The sequence below is a fragment of the Narcine bancroftii genome, chromosome 7 (genome assembly GCF_036971445.1).
Source record: "Narcine bancroftii isolate sNarBan1 chromosome 7, sNarBan1.hap1, whole genome shotgun sequence".
NCBI lineage: Eukaryota > Metazoa > Chordata > Chondrichthyes > Torpediniformes > Narcinidae > Narcine > Narcine bancroftii.
This window is the reverse complement of record NC_091475.1, coordinates 153,266,896-153,283,448: the sequence shown is the minus strand read 5'-3', so window position 1 is coordinate 153,283,448 and position 16,553 is coordinate 153,266,896. Positions and strand designations below refer to the sequence as shown.

Here is a 16,553-nt window from a genome sequence, read left to right as displayed (position 1 = left end):
GCCTGATGAACACTTCCACTTTTTAAGACTCCAAAAATGTCATTAGATTGCCAAAAGGCCATAGCTAATGGTTCTAATGCCACATTCGATAATAAAGGATTAAGAGGACAACCTTGCCTAGATCCACAGTAAAGATTAAAAGGTTTGGATTTTAAAGAGTTGGTAAAGATTGAAGCAACAAGAAATAAATATATAAATTTAATCAAATTGATAAATTTAGGGCCAAAGTTACATTTTTCTAGCCCTTTAAATAAATAGTCCCATTCTACCCTATCAAAGGCATTTTCAGCATCTAAAGAGATGACATACTCAGAAGATGAAACAAGAGAATAAAGAATATTTAATAAGTGACAGATTTTAAATTGTGAATAACAACCCTTAATAAACCTGGTTTAATCTTCAGAAATAATAAGATGCATAATGTTTTTCAACCTACAGGCCAATATTTTGGACAAAATCTTAGCATCAGAATTCAAAAGATAGTTTGACCTATAAGAACAGTCCTTATTCTTTTTGGGAATAAGTGAAATTGAGGCTTCATAAAAAGTAGCAGGTAATTTCCCAACAATAAAGATTAAGAAAAAAAATGAATCTAAGTAGGGTACCATGATTATGAGAAAGTTATATTAAACTCAGCTTGAAGACCATTAGAGCCAGGAACTTTGCCAGATTGTAAAGAGTTAATTACTGCAATGATTTCATGAAAGCATGAAGTGTATATTTTGCTGTGTACTTGCAAATGAATTTGAACATTCTGCAATAATCAATTTTCACTTCTCACTCGATGACAGAAGGAAAGTTATTGATGAGGCTGCTGAAGATAGGTGGCTTAGAACTGAGGAATTCCTGTCCTTTGGTTGGGATAATTGACCTCCAATAACCATAGGCTTTTCCCTTTGTGCAAAATATGATTGAGTCACTGTAGTTATTTTTCCTTTGATGCCTATTGATGTCCATTGACTCAAGTTCAGATCCAGCACTGCCTGTTAGGAATTTGTATGTTCTCCCCATGACCTACATGGATTTCCTCTGGGTGCTCTGGTTTACTCCCATCCTCCAAAGAAGTATGGGAGTATTTAAGCAGCACTGGCTCATGGGCCAGGAGGGCCTGTTACCTTACAGTATCTCTAAATTAAGTTAAGCAATTAAAAGTTAAACTCACCTGTGTTATTCAGCTCTTTAATGTGTGATTAGAATGTCTGTGATCCTGGCAGATCCAAATTGGGCATTGATGAATAGTGTTCTGGTGGGTAACTGTGCCTTGACGACATTGTCAGTCTCACTTTCCATTACACTGTTGATGATTGAGAGTTGATTGACAGTTATTGGATTTATTCTGCTTTTTGTGGTAATCTCCCACATGCCTGCATTGTAACTCAACTGGACCATAACTTGTCTGGAGAAATAGCTGGACGCAATTCTTCAATACTACAGTTAGTATCAGAATCAGAATTTATTGTCATGAACAAGTCACAAAATTCATTCTTTTGAGGTAAAAGCTTACCAAAAAAAAGTGACAAAAATAAAGTTTGATAGGTCTGCATGGAAAGAGCAAAATTGTGAGAAAAAATTGTTTAGTTGTTTCAAATACCCAACACAACCACAGAATGGTTTTATTTTATGTCATAACATTCTACAATTCAGAATTTGGAATTGGAATTGTCATCTCCTAGAAATGGGGGGAAAAAAACAAATCTAAGAAGTCAAATTGATTGTTTCTATGGTATTTGTTGCAAGATTAATTGAATAAATGTAATTTGTACTTTATCAGTAGTGTGTACATGCCATAAAATTTGTCTATGTACCTTGATAACTTGCAAATAATTGCCTTGCATATACAAAGCAGGTTATTCATTCAAGAAACACAAGAATTGCAGATGCTGGAAGCCTGAGACTCTTCCTCAGCCAATCTGTGCACTTCTCCCATCTTCATTTGTCCAGTGGTCTCTCACTTCTTGTCTCTTCCTACCCAACACTCCCATTTTAAATTCTTTCAATGTCCACTTCCCTCTTTAGATTCAACAAAGGGTCCCAACCTGACATGTAGATTGGATACTTCTCCCCATGAATGCCATCAGAACTATTGAGTCCCACCTTTTTCTCTTTCTTCACTCCTATATTCATTATAAGATTTTCATGATATGAATTTTAATAGTCAGTCATTGTTGAAATGTTTCACACAACCACAATTAAATGTGCACCAGCACATGACTACTTAATTATTAGAACATGCTGCAATCTGCAAAACAGTTCAGTACCCAAAGATCAAATGCCAATTGTCTGTATATATACTCGAGATATTTGTACCAGCTGTAGGAAAAGCCTGTGTGGTCACAGTACAGAAACCAACAATCCTGGTGGCCAAATGCCAAACCAAAGCAAATCCTGCCTTCCATATCTTTTTTGAACTGTCCCATCCCTTTATTTAAAGTTATAATCTTCTACTCTTAATTGATCTCTGATAGGCTTTATATTCTGTTTCCTTGCCCTTTCATGCATTTGAAAACTGATTTAACTATCTTGCGATGCATCAGGTTTCATTTAGTTTTTAAGTTGCAGCTCTCAGCTGAATTACAACCATATCCTGTAAACAAGTCAATGCTGAGGGAAGTGTGTAACCATAGCCTTAAGATTCCAACATTAAATTTTTATTTACATTAATTTGTACTGTGGATAGTAATCATATTAGTGAATCATATCAATTCTACCAAGATGTTATTCACTGAGTCTAAACAGTGATGAAGTGTTTTGAAAGGCGAATGTGGAAGTATATCTGCTCCTGTCCCAGTGGTGACATGGATCCATTCCAATTCACCTATCATAGCAACAGGTCTACGCGGATGCCATCTCATTGGGTCTACACAAAGCCATGGAACACCTGGACAGCAAAGATGTACACATCAGGATGGTCTTCATTGACTGAAGTTCGGCATTTAACACCATCACCCCTCAAAATTGATCAGCAAACTCTAAGAGCTGGGACTCAACACCCCACTGTGTAATTGAATCCTTGATTTTCTAACCTACAGACCACAATCAGTGAGAATTTGTAGGAACACCTCCTCCACAATCTGCATCAGCACTGGAGCACCACACAGCTGCATCCTTAGCACCCTGTTTTACTTGCTTTACACCAGTGGTTTTCAAAGTGTCCTCTTAAACTCACATTCTACGTTAAGCAATTTCTATGCCATAAGTGCTCTGTGATTAGTATGGGATTGCTTAAGGTGGTATGTGAGCAGGAAGGGAAAGTTGAGAACCATTGCTCTAGACCCAGTAGTTACTGAAATATTTTGCTTGAGAAAACTTGGCATTGGCCCATTTCCTTTGGAGTTATGAAACCATGCACATAAGGAGTAAATGAGGTACGATTAAAACAGTGGTTTTCAAACATTTTCTTCCCACTCACATACCACCTTATGCAATCCCTTACTAATCACAGAGCACTGATGGTGTAAGGATTGCTGAAAGTGGAATGCGAGTTTAGGGGGGCAGTTTGAAAATCACTGCTTTATACCTAAGACTGTGTGGCTCGGTACAACAACAACACCATCGACAAATTCGCTGACGATACCATGAGTTGTATAAAAAGAGGCAATGAGTCAGCATACAGAGGGAGATTGAAATACAGGAGGAATCTGAATGGTGCACCAACAATAACCTCACACTCAAAGTCACCAAAACCAAGGAGCTGACTGTTGACTTCAAGAAGGTAAAAAACAGATATGTACAATCCAGTGATCATTGGGAGATCAGAGGTGGAGAGGGTGAGCAAACTTAAGTTACTGGGAGTCATTTTCTCAGAGGATCTTTCCTGGACCCAACACACTAATGGCATTGTGAAGAATGCACACCAGTGCCCCTACTTCCTCAAGAGCTTGCAGAGGTTTGGTATAACATTGGAAACCCTAGTAAATTTCTACAGATGTGTGGTGGAAAGCGGGCTTACCGGCTGCACCACATTCTGGTATGGGGACACCAATACCCCCAAGCGTAAAACCCTGAAAAAGGTAGTGGACACAGCCCAGGACATCACAGGCAAATCCCTTCCCACCACTGAGAACATCTATGGGGAACGCTGCCATCTGAGAGCATCAGGAATCATCAAGGATCCATGCCATCAAGCACACACTTTCCCATCAGGAAAGAGGAAGAAATGCTACAAAACTCACACCACCACGTATAGGAACAGCTGCTACCCCTCCACCATAAGACTCCTCAACAACAAACTCAATCAGGGAATCATTTAAGGGCTCTTACTTTTGCACTTTATTGTTCGTTATTTTTCTCCTCTCTGTATTGCAGTCAGTTTGTTTACATTTGTTTATTTGTTTCCTTGTTCACATTTTTTTACACACTACCAATAAGTAGTAATTCTGCCTGGCTGGCAGGAAAAAAGAATCTTAGTGTTATATGTGATGTCATATATGTACTCTGAGAATAAATCTGAAATCTAAATGTTGAGAGAAGTTGCATAGCAATGCAACATTGAAGCCTAAATATTATTGCTTAGAATTCTGGAAGAAAATAGATTAATACAATTGTTATGCAAGCTTCTGTGAGCTATTTTAGTGTTGTGTTAACTCATTTCAAACAAATTGCTTTTTAGTGGTTTGTAAGTACAGCTTAGAGTTTAATAAATTACTGCTTAATGACAAGAACAAGTTCAAACACATTTCAGATTTTTCTCATGCTGGTTTTCTCCTCTTGCTCCTGAATTTATTGAAGAAATATCCATAAATAACCCATGACAGTGTGTAAGCAGAGGCTATTCAAATAGGGTAATGGGAAAGGGGCAGTGCTGGGGAATAAAATTAATCCAAATACTGAAATCCTGCCCCATTGTTGTGACTGTGATTGAGTCACTAATGACTGAAACTGGTAGGAATAAAAAGATCATTATTCATCTCAAGGAGATTTTCTGAAGACTGTTTCTCTTTTCCCCTAACTCTATAATACAGTAATGATGTATACATTTCAAACACAAAAACAACAATAAATCAACTATTGCTTTCAATGGTTATGCTTAACTACTTGAACATCTTGAGAGCAGACAGGTAACTTTTCAGAATTATATCATTACAAGATTCAAGATTCCTTTATTGCCATGTAATAAAACAGTTGTAATATTACACAAAATTGACTTTAGTCTGCCATAAGGCAGACAGATTATTAATCAGCAGAAATTTCCCCACGCCCCTTAAAATCAGAGAAAGAGAAGCAAAAATGAGTGTTCCCCCCCCCCCCCCCCCCCAGAACACCAAGTGTCTGTGGATTCACCTCCAGTCCTTCTATGCCGTCTGCAGAGATTTCAGTCCAAACCATCAGCAACCGGAGCTCCAGATCCAAACCTCTTGACATGATCAGGAAGCCTTCAGCACCCACGGCATCCTCTCACATCCCCATTGTGATACCTGGTTCCTCTTCAGCCAGCCTCCAGCAGTCTGCAGCCTGGTGTTTGTCCTTTGATTACAGCACCAGCAGCCCACAGCCTGCATGGGTTCCTCGCCTCGAGTTACCAACAGCCCACCGCTTGTGTGTTCTTCAGTCACAGACTCCCTCACTGGACAGCTGCCATGGACACTATCTCATCGGGTCATCTTCTATGCTTCTGATATCCTATGCCAGTGTTCTACTTCCCAGGAGTCTGCAACGCCTTAAGGCTGCTGCCATATTGGGTCCAGATCCAACAGTCACAATATTTTAAAAGAAACCACTGTTGGCTCCTTTAGCAGGCTGTTGACAGCTTGAACAGAGTTCTCAGTAGTTGAACTGGTTGGTAAAACCCTGCAGTGGAGCACTGTGTCTCCTCACCCTGCTCTCTGCAGGGCTTGCTGCCATTACAGCAGTTCCGGCAGTGGTGTCACTAGGATTGGTACCACCCAGTGCGGTAATTATGTTAGCATAGATTTTTAGCCTTGTAGGTATATTGATACATGTAAACTGGGCTTATGAAAAATGTTTTTGCTGTTATAACTAACTACAGGGATATTTTTATTTAAAAAATTCTGCTGAAACACTGCACAAAAATTTTATAGACAGTAATTTTGGTGTCACCCCCTCTGATGGTGTCACCTAGTGTGGTCCCCAATCCCCCACACCCCCAGAGTGATGCCAGTGAGTGCTGTGATCTTTTTTATATGTAGAATCAAATAGAAATACCTTCCAGATAACAGCACCTCCCATAAAATTCAAGTATTGGTGGCTGCTCTGAGGATTTTGAACATAAAACCAAACATCTGACACCTGAGGGATGGCACCCTGGATACACAACAAGTAGAATATTAAATACCAAACAGAATGCTCTGAAATAAGTATTAAGTATTAGGTATGAAGTATAAACCATTAAGTATGAACAATTTGCTGATATAGGTGATGACTACTTAATATCTTGCCTAATTTCATGAGGAAGGTTTCAATGAGGGCCACTTAACATTCATTTATTGTTTCAATTTTTACAGCAGAGAAATTGGCCCTTAAGGCCCACTATCCCATGCCATCCAAATACACTCATGTGATCAATTAACCTCTGACCCCATACATCTTTGGAACGTGGGAGGAAATTGGAGCACCCAGCGAAAACCCACATGGACATGGGAAGAATGTACAAAGTCCTGACAGACAGAGTTGAACCCAGGTCACTGGCACTGTAATAGCATTGCACTAACTGCTAGATTAACCATGCCACTCTTACACTAATGATTTCCCCTGCACAGTTGCAAAGAATCTAAATGTTCCACACCCGATTATTAGCTTTCAAGGCCTTAAAGTATCAGTGGAAGTTAAAATGTGAACAGGTTGTTTTTTTTTAACATTTTATTTAATCAGATCATTGTAACAGACAGTAATAAGTAACCATAATACAATGTTAATGAATATATGCTGAAAATATATAAAAACTAACTAAAAACCAAAGAAAAAACCCAAACCTATTCTAATCCCACAACTAAAATACATGATATCATTACTGCATAATAATTAATTCGGATTGCATCAGATGACACTCAAGGACCCCAGAAATATCATTACATTATTTCTTTCAGGGAAAAACTTCACTTGACAGGAGAATTTTTTTTAAAAAAGGTGATAAAATTATAATTTTAACCTCATAATTCTAGCATACGGGCTCCAAATTTGTAAGAATAAAGAATATTTACCCTTCAAATTTTAAGTAATTTCTTTCTAAAGGAATACAACTTTGAATCTCAGCATGCCATCTAACGTTAATGAAGCTTCAGATTTCCACGTTACAGCAATACTTTTCCTTGCTATAACTAAAGCTAACTTAACAAATTTTAATTGAGAATCTGACAACAATAATTTAGGAGTAACACTTTCAAAATTTCCTAACAACAATAATTCAGGATTTAATGGAAAAATCACTCCAGTTATTCGTTCCAAAAATTTGCTAACAGAAGCCCAAAAAGAATTAACCTTCAAACAAGACCATGTGTAATGAAAAAAAGTTTCAATTTCTTTTCCACATCTAAAACATTGGTTTGATAAGTTTGATCTCCATCTACTCAATTTCTGAGGTGTAATATACAATTGATGTAAAAAAAAATTTAATAAAGTAATCTCTATTTTACATTAATAGTATTAGTCATAACTTCTTTACATAAATTTTGCCAATCCTGCTGATCTATTATTATATCTAAATCTTGTTCCTACCTTTCTTTTGAATTAAACCTACTTTAGGTGTAACAAAATATACGCAATTGAAATAAATTTTTTAGTCATTCCATCAACTATAATTTGCTCCAAATTTGAAAGACCTTTTAAAACCATTTCTGATCCTAATTTGTCTCTTAAATAGGCTCTTGTGGCGGATGATGTTTGTGCTCATATATTTAATTATTGACTGATCAAAAGCCATCAATTTATCAATCTCCCAGTTTTGAAATTCCATATATTTAAAAAAATCTTTTTAAAAATTATTAAAGGATTAATTAATGGTGTTTTTAATGAAATAAAATTTCCATCAATTTCTAACTTTTTATTCCAAATATTAAGCAAATGTTTTAATATTGGAGCTATTATTAAAGATTTTTGCTCCCATTTATAAATAAACTCCTTTGGTATAACTTCTCCTATCTTACTTAGTTCAATATCCACCCAAAATGGTTTAATTTTAACAAACATAGAAACTAAAAATCTTAATTGTGCTGCCTTATAATAAGTTTTAAAATTAGAAAGTTGTAGACACCCTGTTAACGTTTCTAAAGAAGTTCTTACCATTTCACCTTTTCAGAGAAATTTCCTAACGTTTATTTAAATCTTGAAAAAAAAATTGAGTTATAGGCAAGGTTTCAAATAAATATTGAATTCTTGGAAAAACTTTCATTTAAATACAATGAACCCAATTAACATAATAAGTAAATTTACCTATCTCTTTAAGTCTTCATCTATATTTTAAATATTGGAATATAATTTATATATATTTTTTCAAATTGTTATCAATACATATACCTAAATATTTAATCTTGTCTGTCCATCTAAATTGAACTTATTGTCGACATTGTCGATATTACCAATTCCATTCCTTCATTTTTATCTCAATTTATTTTATACCCCCAAATTTCCCCATATTCCAACAACTGACTATAAATTCTTGGTAATGATAATTGTGGTTGAGTTAAATAACTAATATGCCACCACCAAAAAAACTAATTTTATGTTCTGTCTGATTTATCTCAAATCCTTTCAACTGTCTGTCATCTCAAACCTTTTATGCAAGAGGCTCTATAGCTAAAGCAAACAAAGCTGGTGATAAAGGACATCCCTGCCTACTAGATCTAGTTAAATTAAAAGATTGAGATATCTGTCTATTTGTTATTAGCGAAGCTTTAGGATTTCTGTATAAAGCCTTCATCCAATTAATAAAATTTAAACCTATGCCAAATTTAATTAGAACCTTAAATTAAAAATCCCATTTTAACCTCTCAAAAGCCTTTTCTGCTTCTATTACACTTAAATCTTCTTTCTTCTGCACTAAATGAATTATACTTAATAACTTTACTATATTTTCCAAAGTTTCTCCATTCTTAACAAAACCCATCTGGTCCATATTTATCAATTTGGGAAGATACTCATTAATTCTATTTGATAATACCTTTGCTATAATTTGCTATAACATTCAATAAAGATATAGGTCTATATGAGGCTGGTTTTAATGGATCTCTATCTTTTTTAGGAATAAGTGTAATTATCGCAATGGAAAAAAGTTTCTGGAAGACAATGTTCAAAAGCTTGTTCTATTACTTTCATGAATAATGGAATCAATATATTTTTTATAAAATTCAACTGGGAACCCATCTTCTCCTGAAGAGTTATTAATTTGTAGACTACTAAGTGCATCATAAACTTCTTGTTCAGTAAAAGGACTATCCAAATAATCTTTACCTTAAATTAAATTTGGTAATAACAATTGTGACAAATTATCATCCATAGCCTCCTCATCATGTAATAATTCGGATGTATACAACTTTTCATAGAATTCCTTAAATATATTATTAATTCTTTGCAGTTTACATGTCACTTCCTTATTATTCTGTTGCATTGCATTAATTGTTCTAGAAGATTGTTCTGCTTTTAATTGCCAAGCTAAAACTTTTTGTGATCTTTCCCCTAATTCATACTATTCTGCTGAGACTCTAATATCATTTACTTCGTTCTGTATGTTAGCATTGTATTATATTGTAATTTATTTTATTAAATAAACTTCTATTGATCCTCAGATAATGATTTTTGAATTTTCTTTTCCAATAATGTAATTTGCTTTTCCAATTTATCTATATCTCTCATATATTACTTTTTAAGTTTTGAAGAATAGCTTATAATTTATCCTCTTAAATAAGATTTCAATGCATCCCAAATTATAAACATATCTTCTATTGAATATAAATTAGTTTCACACAAGTTTTTTTATGTTGTCTTATAAGAAAAAACAAAAATCTGTCCTTTTAAATAATAAAGAATTTAATCTCCACCTTGTAGAGCTCGTCGAAAGAACCAAAGACTTGTTGATCCAAACCAAGGCTTTTATTAGCAAAAGACCGGAGCTCTTCACAGGTGGCCGACCAGTCCAGAATGATCCGACCTGGCTAGGGACACAATCCTTTAAGGCCCAGACAATAAGTGTGGCTTAGCTCTCAGCCAATCGCTGTAAGCACAGTCTAGATACAGTAACTATATACACTATGTACATTGGTGATAGATGTACTATCACACACCTATAAACAAATACCAATTCAATGAACAATGGAGAATGATCAGATAATATTCTTGTTTTATAGTCAACATTCAGAATTCTTGATTGATTTTCAGCAGAAAGCAAAAAAAGTCAATTCTAGAATATGTATAAAATCTACTAGAATAAAAAAATAATTCCTATTCCATATATCAATTAAATTAAAATCTTTCATTAATGATAACAATGTTTTAACTGCCTTTTACTTAACTATAGTTCTTGATGATCTATCCAATATAGGTTCCAAACAAAAAATTGAAATCACCACCTACTAAAACATTTTCATGTATATCTATTAAATTTGGAAAAGTGTCTTGTATACATTTTGATCATCTGTATTAGGTGCATAAAATTTAATAAAGTCCATTACTCAGAAAATATCTGCCAATTTACCATTACATACCTTCCCACGTTGCTCTCCATTGCAGGCAAAATCTTCGCTAGGATTCTACTAAATAGAATAATACCTAGTGTCGCCGAGAATATTCTCCCAGAATCACAGTGCGGCTTTCGCGCAAACAGAGGAACTACTGACATGGTCTTTGCCCTCAGACAGCTCCAAGAAAAGTGCAGAGAACAAAACAAAGGACTCTACATCACCTTTGTTGACCTCACCAAAGCCTTCGACACCGTGAGCAGGAAAGGGCTTTGGCAAATACTAGAGCGCATCGGATGCCCCCCAAAGTTCCTCAACATGATTATCCAACTGCACATAAACCAACAAGGTCGGGTCAGATACAGCAATGAGCTCTCTGAACCCTTCTCCATTAACAATGGCATGAAGCAAGGCTGTGTTCTCGCGCCAACCCTCTTTTCAATCTTCTTCAGCATGATGCTGAACCAAGCCATGAAAGACCCCAACAATGAAGACGCTGTTTACATCCGGTACCGCAAGGATGGCAGTCTCTTCAATCTGAGGCGCCTGCAAGCTCACACCAAGACACAAGAGAAACTTGTCCGTGAACTACTCTTTGCAGACGATGCCGCTTTAGTTGCCCATTCAGAGCCAGCTCTTCAGCGCTTGACGTCCTGCTTTGCGGAAACTGCCAAAATGTTTGGCCTGGAAGTCAGCCTGAAGAAAACTGAGGTCCTCCATCAGCCAGCTCCCCACCATGACTACCAGCCCCCCCACATCTCCATCGGGCACACAAAACTCAAAACGGTCAACCAGTTTACCTATCTCAGCTGCACCATTTCATCAGATGCAAGGATCGACAAATAGATAGACAACAGACTCGCCAAGGCAAATAGCGCCTTTGGAAGACTACACAAAAGAGTCTGGAAAAACAACCAACTGAAAAACCTCACAAAGATAAGCGTATACAGAGCCGTTGTCATACCCACACTCCTGTTCGGCTCCGAATCATGGGTCCTCTACCGGCACCACCTACAGCTCCTAGAACGCTTCCACCAGCGTTGTCTCCGCTCCATCCTCAACATCCATTGGAGCACTTTCATCCCTAACGTCGAAGTACTCGAGATGGCAGAGGTCGACAGCATCGAGTCCACGCTGCTGAAGATCCAGCTGCGCTGGATGGGTCACGTCTCCAGAATGGAGGACCATCGCCTTCCCAAGATCGTGTTATATGGCGAGCTCTCCACTGGCCACCGTGACAGAGGTGCACCAAAGAAGAGGTACAAGGACTGCCTAAAGAAATCTCTTGGTGCCTGCCACATTGACCACCGCCAGTGGGCTGATAACGCCTCAAACCGTGCATCTTGGCGCCTCACAGTTTGGCAGGCAGCAACCTCCTTTGAAGAAGACCGCAGAGCCCACCTCACTGACAAAAGGCAAAGGAGGAAAAACCCAACACCCAACCCCAACCAACCAATTTTCCCCTGCAACCGCTGCATCCGTGTCTGCCTGTCCCGCATCGGACTTGTCAGCCACAAACGAGCCTGCAGCTGACATGGACTTTTTACCCCCTCCATAAATCTTCGTCCGCGAAGCCAAGCCAAAGAAAAGAACCTTCCCACCGGATCTGTAATTACACATTGAATTTTAACTAGGAAATTTTTCTTAATTAAAATTGCCACTCCTCTAGCTTTAGAATTAAACATCGAGAAAGCTATCTGACCTACCCAATCTATTTTCAATTTCAAATGTTTACTTTCAGTTAAATGAGTCTCCTATAGAAAGGCAATATCTACTCCTAATTTTTTTAATATAAGATAAAAATCTTTCTTTTTATGTCCTGATAATCCCGCTAATATTAAAACTCAAAATCTTAACTGGTTTATTCTTTGTTATTATCTATACACTTTTTAAAAAAAAATTCCCTATCAATCACTCTTATCGCAGAAAAATCCCCACAAATTAATCTGGTCTCGGGTGTCATTGTCTGCAATCCAAAAACATTAAATGTATTCAAAGTAAAAAAATAATGAAAAATTATTATACAAAAAAAGAAAAAGAAAATAATAACCTCTCCCCCTCCCCATGCCAGAAATACTAGCATTACCTCCATTTTATGGGTCATGGTCAAGCCACAAAAACACATGTAGTCATCAGAAATCAACAAACATAACCCCCTTTCTTTTAAATAACATAAGAAGTAAAGAATTAGGCCTTAAATTGGACAAAGCACAAAAAAATTCATTACGTTAGCCTTAGCAGTAGCAAAAAAATGTATAAAGTCAACTTGGAAAATGGAAGAGAGCATGAGTATACACCCACCAATGGTACATGGAAATGAATAAATATATTTCATTGGAAAAAAAATAACATAATTTAAAAAACAAAGTCACAATGTTTGAACAAATTTGGTAACCATACATGGAACATATCAGAGAAATCATGACTAGGACCTCCATCCCCTAAAATTAAAATGATAAGAAGACAAAACGACTAGACTAATTTTTCTTGTTTATTTTCCTTTGTGTGAAGATATTGTTTTATGGTTTTATTGTATTGTATCTGTTGAATACTAATGTGTTCTTGGGAGGTGGGTAGAGGGGAGGGAGGGAAAGGGGGGGAAAATGGGAGAAAAGGTCACTAAATTTACTGAGAAACATTTGTACATATTTTCGTTCATATGATTCACAGTGTGAAAAATAAATTTTAAAAAAACAAACATAACCCCCGACTGTGGGGGGAAGAAAGCTTTCCATTAAAACAAGAACACCTCCACGCAAAGTTTCTTGTTCGAAAAAAGGAAAGAAAAATAGGGAGAATACACCCCTGTAGATCAAGAATTCATTTCAGCAAGTCCTCTTGTACAGATGTTTGGACCTTGGGCAAGTCTTTAACATATTCTTTCGCTTGAACGTAATTAGTGAAAAGACATTGTGTTGATCTGGCAGGAGTATTTTCAACATGGCTGGATATTGAAGAACAAATCTATAACCTTTATCATATAGAGCCTTTTTAATTGAGTTAAACTGTTCTTCAAAAGAACTTGACTCAAATCTGAATTTAAAAAATATCTTATCCCCTTCATAATTCAAAGGACCATGTTCTTTGGCCCCCTTCATCGCTAGACAAAGTATCTTCTCTCTATCTTGATCATTTAAAAATGTGATCAAAATGGAAAGAGGTTTCTGATTTTGACCTGGTTTTTGTCTAAGAGCTCTATGGGCTCTCTCAATTAAGATCCTATCTCCAAAATTATTCTGTCCAAATATTTCCGGTATCCATTCTTGAAAATATCGAATTTCATCTGTTTTTCTTTACCTTCAGACATGCCGACAATTTTAAGATTATTCCTTCTACTGTTATTTTCCAGAATATCAACTTTCTCAAACAATTTTTCATTCATAGAAACCAAAGCAATAGCTGAGTCTTCATTAATATTTGACCTTTCTAAAATACATTGCACTTCTTCATTATCATCTTGAATTTTTTCTTCCAATTTATCAACCCTTTGTGGAAATATTATTTATCAGTTTAGTCATATCAATTCTTACTTGCTTTAATTCTACAGTTAAAAATTTAAAATTATTTTCCAGTGCATTTAAGAGTTATTCAATTTTGGTCTCAATTTTATCCATTTTCTTATTAAAAGTCTTTTTTTCCCTTGCTTCAGAATCCTTTTTCATCTGTACTTGTCTCTTCTACTTCATTTGTAAAGTTGTCAGTCTTCTACATTAAAAACATCTCCCTCTCGTTCAACAGCTGTGATGCTGGAGTGGCCCTTTAAAGACAGATTTTTTTTCTTCAACAGCACGCATGCGTGATTTCTCGTGCATGAGCGATATAGTTTTAGTTTTCTCAATGGCACCATCTTTGCAGAGAGCCGCAAGGATGGCTCCGGAAAATGGTCCCTCACCAGGGCTGTCTCCAGCAGCACCAGATCGAACTTCGACATTCTGCTTCGAGGACAAGGTAGGCCTGAATTCTCTCTCCTTTCTGTCTTTGCGTTTTTCTTTTGGTGTGGTCTTTAAAACTTTTTCTTTCTTCAGAGACATCTTTCTTCTTAGTAATAAACACTTTAATATAACTTCAGAATAGTCAGAATAGTTTTTATAATTTAAACTTTCCTTAATATGTACTTTTTAAAAATCCCTCGGGAGTCAGTAGGGTGTGTGGTATTTCTTCATGACATCACGTGACGCCCACCCAACAGATTGTTTTTTGAAGACCAGTTCTCATTTGCATTAATACCTGCTATACACATAATTGCTATGGAATTATGTTATGGATATCATATAAGGAGAGAATAACAAATGAAGAAGTTCTACAAAGAACAAAATCATAATGTACATTACTTAAAAGAATCAGAAAACAGCAGTCAAAATTCTTTGGACACGTGAAGAGGTACATTGGAATATTTAGTTACAACTGGAAAGCTGGAAGGAAAAAGCAGAGGCAGACAGAGAAAGAAAATGATAGATAAATTAAAACATGGTAAGAAACGGGAGGTAACAACTACATTTAGGAAGGGTCAGACCATGATGGATGGAGAAACATGATCACCCATGCCAAATTGCAAGGCACCTGATCAACAATACACATAATTCCATATTGCTTTAATAATCCCTAAAATAGTGACTGCTCTATAGCACAAGAAAGCCATTCATAGAAGCTGTTTGAGAATACTCATCTTATGAGTAATTTTAAAAATTAAGGCATAAAAGGGTATTTCAAAAATTAATATTACAATAATAAAGGATAAAAAAAATTCTTGTCTTGGAGACCAAAATGAGAGATCTCAAAAACGAGCCATTAGCTAACAAAAGCTTTTGTTTACAGGCTGCCTGAAAACATTCCAAGGCACTCAACAGACGTGTATCAGTGAAAACAATTATTTTGACCCTGAGGCACGGAAGAACATATCAGGATGAATGAATTAATGCATGGTTAAATGAACATGTTTTAAGCAACAAGTTAAAAAATGGTAGTGAGCCAAGAGTGGCTTGTGGAATGAATTCCAGAACTTATGGCCAAGACAGCTGGAAACATATGGCTTCCAATGATGCTGTCATTATAACTGCAGATATCCAAGGGACTGGGACTAGAAGTCAGAGTTCATAAAGGCTAGGAAAAAGACGAGATCATAGAGAGGCTTGAAAAGAAGTTCAGAGATTTTAATGTTAAGGTATTTTATGACCAGAAATAAGTGATGGTCAGTAAGCATAAGTAAATGCAATATGAAACAAATTAACGTATGAAAAGTAAGGTTTGGTAGCAAAAGAAACAAAAGTCTCCCATTATGAGTTTTGCTTTCTTTCTAAAGTATCACAAAAACTGCAGATTCTAAAATCTTGAACAAACAATGAGAAGCTGGAAAGACTCATGGGTCTCATTGCATCCATGAGCAGAAATGGTTAATCATTTCTGGTTACGTACCCAGGCAGCAGCAATAGAAATTAATCAAAACAGCGTTCTATTTAAATTAGATTTTTATTATTAATTACCAATAATATAACACCTTATCTAATTTAATCCCCAAATATACACGTGTATGTGTGTGTGTGTGTGTGTGTGTGTGTGTGTATGTGGAAATACCCCAAGCCATGACAGCTTAGGCTCAATTCTGGAATGTCAGTTCAATGTTCAGTCTCAGAAATCCAGTGTTGACACTCAGACTCTTAAATTGATGCAAATAAGTATTTATGAATGAGGTGGGAGACACCGGAGTGAGAGATTGTTGTAAACTCATGAAAACCTTGTTGAGTTGCTTCCTGAGAAATGTCCTTTCAGACGAGTGGTAGACAAAACTCCTTTTACTTTTCTAGGGGAATCAAAGCATGTGGCTTTCACAAAGCTTCCAAAACCCTTTCATGATGGGGTTTAAAACAATTTCCCTTCAAAAGTGACCTTTCCTTTGGGCACGTGAAGCCACTTCAGCACAGTATTCCTCAG

At 36.3% G+C, this 16,553-nt stretch overlaps 1 protein-coding gene across 8 annotated transcripts in view; it reads right to left on the bottom strand.

The window, feature by feature from the left end:
• LOC138739231 (NADPH oxidase 4) overlaps positions 1-16,553 on the bottom strand; it is a 271,753-nt gene that overhangs the window by 182,247 nt on the left and 72,953 nt on the right. Inside the window, exon 2 of one of the 8 annotated variants that reach the window (XM_069890870.1) lies at positions 1,163-1,294. The exons of the other annotated variants lie outside the window; for them this stretch is intronic. The gene's annotated coding sequence lies outside the window, so the exon portion shown is untranslated. The remainder of the gene's footprint in view (positions 1-1,162; positions 1,295-16,553) is intronic. 8 annotated transcript variants of the gene reach the window in all.